Genomic DNA, 7,500 nt, shown 5'->3' with positions numbered 1-7,500 from the left:
GCAGCCTTAGCACCATCATCTAAGAATGAATATCTGATCTACACAACCTCTTCCCTTCCTAAAGCCTCCCTGTTCTTCTCCAACTAATTTCTCTGTTCTTTCTCTAACTCTGTCAATAAGTATCCTAGCATACAGTTTTCCTATTACTCTAAGAAGACAAATGCCCCTATGATTACCACACACTTCTTTTTCCTCTTTTCCTTCATACAGGGGAATAATTATACCTGACTTCCAATCCTCTGGAACTCTACCTTCCTCCCAGGTCAATCTGCATATCTTCCACGTCCATTCAACTACTATCTCTCCCCCATGCTTCAACATTTCACCACACACTCCACCAATTCCTGGGGCTTTCCCCAATTTAACTTTCTTCATTGCTTCCACAACTTCTATCCTACTGAGTTCTTCCCGTCTTCTCACCTCCCTCCTTCTCCTAGCCATTCCCCAGCCACTTATACTCGCATTACTTCCATCCTCTACGTTCAACAATTCCTTAAAGTGTTCTCTCCATCTGCTCACTTTTTCTCCCTTCTCCACTAGTAATCTACCATTTTTATCTTTCACTCCCCTGCTAACTTCACTTCCACCCTGTCTTACTCTTTTCACCTCTTTCCAGAACATTTTCTTACAGTCCCTCCACTTTACACTCAAATTCCTTCCAAATTCCTCATCCACTCTCTTCTTACTTTCTCTTACTAATCTTTTCACCTCTCTCTTTCTTTCTACATATAACTCTCTCTTCCGCCTCTCAACTTCTTCCACGCCCCTATTTCTTATCCATTCATTGTATGCTTTCTTCTTTTCTGCCACAGCCTGTTTCACCTCTTCAGTCCACCACGCTGTTCCTTGCACACTCCTCCATCTTCTCTTCCTTCCACACACCACATCACATGCTGCACATATTTCTTCTGTAAATATCCTACACACACGTTCCACGTCTCCCATCTGCTCCAATTCATATTTGCCCAATCGTTCCTCCACTTCTCTCTTATACTCTGCCTTTTTCTCATCCTCTTGTATCCTTTCCACTCTCCTTGCAACTACTCCTTCCTCTCGTCTTTCCCTTCTTCTATTCCTCCATCTTACTTGAATCCTAATTCTGACCACGACCAAGTAGTGGTCAGAAAGTCCACTCCCCCAACCTCTATAAACTCTTGCATCCATTACACATCTTCGCATCCTTTCATCCACACACACATAATCAATCATTGCCTTCCTTTCATTCAGTTCACCACCCACCCTTCTCATCACTCGCCATGTATACCTGTGGATCATTTTATGCCTGAAGAGGTTATTGGCTATCACCAACCCCCTCCCAGCACAAATGTCCACTAACGCACTCCCATTCTCATCTATCTCAGCAGGCACACCCCACTCACCAACTATTCCATCCACCTTCACATTCCCAACTTTACCATTCATATCACCAATCAAAAACACTCATTCCTTCCAAACTTTTCCATGCACACTTCTACATTTGTCCAGAACTCTTCTCTCACTCTTCTATAGTAGCCGCAGCAAGAAATGAACGCTGTGGTGGGGCAGGCGGGATGACCTGGGATTCCCCCACTGTAGCCATATCCACATGTCACCAACCATCGGCCACCGCTGCAGCCCCGCTCCATGATCCTTACCCTGTGTCTCTGGCTTTCTCTTTCTCTCTCGGTTTCTATATAAACTGGTGTATTTCCGAAACTAATTATGAAATTATTATGACTTTTGTTCCACACCACCACTGAGGTAAAATTCAAGGAGAGTTTTCCGTATAAAGGTTTCCCCCCCCTCCTAAATGTGGCATATGAGCGGGGGACTGCGGCCTTGCTGATACCTCCGCCTGACCTACACTCGCCAGAAATGACCTGCCCTCAGACAAGGGGGGGGAAACCTTTATACAGAAAACTCTCCTTGATTTTTACCTCAGTGGTGGTGTGGAACAAAAGTCATAATAATTTCATAATTAGTTTCGGAAATACACCAGTTTATATAGAAACCGAGAGAGAAAGAGAAAGCCAGAGACACAGGGGTAAGGATCATGGAGCGGGGCTGCAGCGGTGGCCGATGCTCGGTGACATCCTACCTCTATGGTCGGTGACATGTGGATATGGCTACAGTGGGGGAATCCCAGGTCATCCCGCCTGCCCCACCACAGCGTTCATTTCTCGCTGCGGCTACTATAGCACGATCTTGCATTGGCGCATACACACAGTCAGGGAGTCATCAGATGCAGACGTCGGACATCGGCGCTCCGTACCAAAACAGTGGGAATTACCTAAATTAGTATCTTTGAATGAGTCAAGCTCTGTACCAGGTTAGACTAAATGATTTTTCATTATTAAAAGGTAAAGAAATAATAAGTTTAAATAAGACTGGTTAAAACAACAAAGAACCACGATGCGTTGAGTCAGCTGGGTTTGTTTATACTACAGCAAGACGGGGAAAGCGTGCACACTCTGTAAGTACTTACTCTGTTCATTTAGTATTGCAAAATGGATACATACTTCAGTAAAACAAATTTGGAAAAGAAAAGGGATAAAAGTAAAAAGCAAAATGATGATTTCTACCAAGAACTGGTTGAAGTGGAGACTCACAATAGACTGGTTGAACGTGTACACAAACTAGAAATGGCTTTTAAAAATGAAATTGATGAAATAAAGAAGCAAATGCACTTGCAAAAGGAAGAGATAGAAAAACTAGGAAGGGAGGCCAATAAGAAAGACACAACCATCAGTGAACTAACAGTGGAATTGAATACGCTTAGGAAGAAAGTGAGTGAAATGGGAAGTACAGTAGTCAATCACGAGAGTGTTATGGAAGAGTTAAAAAATGACACAGAGACAATTATACAAGCAAGCAGTCTTATGGACCAGAGCAGTGATAGTGAGGAGAAGATAACACAGGTGAATGAAGCTGTGCAAAGCTACAAAAATGATGTAGAAACCACGTATCCTGAAATGGTGAAAGTAAAGAAAGACTTAGAATCAAGGGTGGAGGGAAAAAGTATTAAAAAGGAAGTGAAAAGAATAATCCAAAACAATCCAAAGTTAGTCAGAGATTCAGTAGAAATAAATAAATCAATAGTAATCACTGGTATAGAAGAGGAAGAAATTAAAAACAAGATCACTAGAGACAAAAAGGAGATGGCAAATGTAATGAGCTTACTGAAAGAAGTATCAGAGGAAATCTGTAGTAAAGACATAGAGGAACACAAAAGGTTAGGGAAATACGAGAAAAGCAAGACAAGACCTCTAAAGGTGACTTTCCAGAGTGTAAACACTGTGGAAGAGATACTAAAAAATGCAAAGAATCTTATGGAAAAAGAGGAGTTCAAAAATGTATGGATAAAAAGATGCCTAACACAAGAGGAACTGGAATCAATGAAAGAGAAAAGGGAGGAAGCAAAAACAAAAAATGAGGGAAGATCAGAAGAGGACAAGAAGAAACTTTTTTACAAAGTAATAGGATTGCAGGTACGAAAGTGGTACACAAACAGGATGGAAGAAAAAGGAGGAAGTTAGTAGAACCATGTCATGACAAGTATATAAACAAGATGATAAAGTTGATGTACTCAAATGTGGATGGAATGGTATCTAAATTACTAGAGATCAATGATTATGTCAGAGAAAATGAACCACAAATAATATGCCTAACTGAGACAAAATTAACACCAAGGATATCCAATGACATACTAAACTTAGAGGAATACAATATATGGAGAAGAGACAGAAATTTAAAAAAAGGAGGAGGAATTATAATATTAACTAAGAAAAATCTAAAAGTCAAGGAAATAAACCTAGATATACCATCACAAGTAGAACTGATTGCAGTAGAGATCGACACATCTGAAGGTAAAGTAATTGTAGCCAATTTGTATATGCCACCCAGATCAAACACATGGGAAAGAGACGAATATGAGGACCTGGCAGAGAGTACAATTCAAAGTATAAGATCCTTGCTACATAAAATGGAAGAGAAATCGGAAAGAATTATACTAACTGGGGACTTCAATACAAATATAAATTGGAGTACTCTAGATATAAATAGCCAAGAAAGCTGTTGGGACCAAAAGCTCCTGGATCTCGTACAGAGTTTTTCTTAACGCAACATGTGAGGGAAACCACTAGAAAAAGAGGACTTGATGTACCTTCAGTGCTAGATCTAATATTTACTAGGCAAGAAAATGACATTGACAGTTTAATATATCACCCTCCACTCGGCAAAAGCGATCATGCAGTACTAAATTATAACTTCAGGATAGCATATGACATAGTAAACAGCAATGACAGTTACAAAAAGACCATAAACTATAAAAAGGGAAAATATCAAGACCTAAAGAAGTATTTCTTAGAAGTTGATTGGGAAAATGAGCTTAGAGGACAAGATTTAAATGCTGTATATAAAAATTTTTGTGAATTTTATGAAATAGGAGTCCAGAAGTACCCCCCACAGCACAAAGAAGCAGATAAGAAAATACAGAAATGGTTCAATACAGAATGTAAAAAATCAAAAGAAGAAGAGATTTGTTGTGGAATAGATACAGAAGACACAATAGTGAAAGGGCGTATAATAATTACAAACAGGCAAGAAACGACTATACAAGAATAAGGAGGGAAGCCCAAAAACAGTTTGAGGAGGATATAATAAATAAAATGAGTGATCAACCAAAGCTGTTTTACAGCTATATCAGAAGCAAAACCAAAGTAAAAGATATAATACAATCCATTACGGACGAGGGAATCACTTATACACAAGAGAAAGATATTTGTGAAACACTAAATAAGAATTTCCAATTAGTTTTTACAGAAGAAAAAAAAATTGAGAGGGACTATGTGCAACACGCATGTCCACACATACTACCAGATATACAAATAGCAGAAAAAGTAATACAGGAGGAGTTAAGTAGATTAGACAGAGGAAAAGCAAGTGGTCCTGATGAAATTTCATGTTGGTTGTTATGAGAATGTGCAAAGGAGTTAAGTAAACCATTATTTTTAATTTTCAAGAAATCCTTGAGTCAAGGGAAACTACCTGATATTTGGAAAAAAAACAAATATAGTCCCCTTATTCAAGAAAGGAAATAGACAAAATCCTCTCAACTACCGACCAGTATCACTGACCAGTGTTGTAAGCAAGGTCTTAGAAAAACTTATAAGAAAAGCTTGGGTAAATCATCTAGAAGAACACAGTATGATAACAGAAAGACAGTTTGGTTTCAGAAAAGGAAAATCATGTGTTACTAATCTGTTGAGCTACTATGACAGAGTAACAAACACAATACAGGAAAGGGAAGGATGGGTGGACAGTATCTATTTAGATTTCAAGAAAGCTTTTGACACAGTACCACACCAAAGACTTTTATGGAAACTGTACCATCAAGGAGGAATTCGAGGCAAACTGTTTTGTTGGATGCAAGACTTTCTCATAAAAAGAGAAATGAGGACAGTACTAAGAGGAAACTACTCATCATGGAAAGAAGTGACTAGTGGAGTACCACAGGGTTCGGTGCTGGCACCAATCATGTTTTTAGTGTACATAAATGATATCAACAGTAACACTGGAAATGAGAGCTATCTGAATATGTTTGCAGATGATGCAAAAATACAAAGGAGAATTACTAGCACAGACTCTTGTAGGGAGCTACAAGAAGAATTAAATAAACTTCATGAATGGAGTAGTACATGGCAAATGGAATTCAATGTGGACAAGTGTCATGTAATCAAGTTTGGTAAAAGTGGAAAAAGACCTGATTGGGATTATAAGTTAGGAAATAAAACCCTATACACATCAGATAGAGAGAAAGACCTAGGTGTGATTATCAATAACAGACTATCTCCAGCTGACCACATCAGCGAGAAAGTACGGAACATCTATACACTGCTTGCAAATATGAGAATAGCATTCACATACATAAATGAAGACATGCTAAGAAGGATAATAACATCATTCATTAGACCAACCCTGGAATATGCATCAATAGTCTGGAGTCCTCATGTCAAAAAGCATATAGACAAGATTGAAAAAGTTCAAAGGGCCGCTACAAGATGGATACCAAGCTTAAGGGACCTAAGCTACGAAGAAAGACTAAATAAACTGAATCTACCAACACTACAGGAGGGAAGGAAAAGAGGTGACATGATAATGCTATATAAGTGCATATCAGGAAAGGAGAAAATAGACATAAATGATTACTTAACATATGGAGAAGCATCAGCAAGAGGACACTGCAAAAAAACTGCATAAGAAGAGAGGTGATAAAGACGTAAGGAAATTCAGTTTCCCAAACAGAGCAATTGATCAATGGAATGCACTACCGAATGAAATAGTGTGTGCCAAAACAATTCACAAATTTAAGGATATGTACGATAAATATGGTTTAAGACATGGGACAGTACGAGCTTGACTCATTCCTGTAATGATACAATTAGGTAAGAACAATTAGGTAAGAACACAAAATCGCCCACATTTGTATTCCAACTTTCAACTTTACCCACACAATCCTTGACCCAACTGATCCATACTGTCTTATGCTCCTCTTCCATCTTTTACTCACAACTATACATACTCCTTCCTTTGCCTTCTCATTCTCACCTACTCCTGTGGAGTAGACTGTAGCACCAGTCGAGCAGGGCAGTACTCCCGAGGTGGATGGAAAGCTGATGACAGGGAGTGCTGGAGCTCCCGTTTCATCAGCCCTCAGGACTAGTTCCTGACCATCCCCCTTTGCTGAACTTTTTCAGTGTCTCAGTTACACAGAGAGTAGGCCAGCATGCTCTCCAGTACAAATATCTCTATCTATCTTCACCAAACTACATGCACAGTACACACTACACTTCCTATTCAAAATTTACCAAAATGGCGTCAATTCACCCAGCCTCGGAGTCCCCAGGGGGGGGGACCATAAATGCCCCCGCCATCTGCCCCTCTCCCGGTGACGACTCGAGGTGCCTGGAACCACTGTCTGACTCTCTTCTTCTTCATTTCTGCAACATTCGCGGCCTTTCATCTAACTTTCGCTCTGTTGAGCACCACCTCTCCTCCTCTAAACCTCACCTTCTTTTTCTAACGGAGACTCAGCTGTCTGAGGCAACTGACAGCAAACCCTTTTCTGTATCCTCCTACTTTCTCTATTCTCATTTCAAAGCCAAAGGTGGCTGTTGTGTATACATACGCAACGACTTATCTTGCTCTCGTGTTCCTGAACTTGATTCTTCTGAATTCTCCACTCTCTGGCTTCGGCTTTCCTGTCATTCTCTGACTAAATATATCTGTGCTGTTTACTTATCCCCTAATTCTACTGACTATCAAAAATTCTTCGACTATCTTACTTCTACGATGGAACACATTCTGTCCATTTCTCCTTTCTCCGAAATCTCCATTCTTGGAGATTTCAATGTTCACCACCACCTTTGGCTCTCCTCTCCTTTCACGGATCCACCTGGTGAACAAGCCTACATCTTTTCTATCCTTAATGACCTAGAGCAGCTTGTACAGCACCCTACCCGT

This window comes from Coenobita brevimanus, chromosome 15 (assembly GCF_032717465.1).
Source record: "Coenobita brevimanus isolate Jiangsu-jjx chromosome 15, ASM3271746v2, whole genome shotgun sequence".
NCBI classification, from domain to species: Eukaryota; Metazoa; Arthropoda; class Malacostraca; order Decapoda; family Coenobitidae; genus Coenobita; species Coenobita brevimanus.
Note: the sequence above shows the minus strand (reverse complement) of the source record.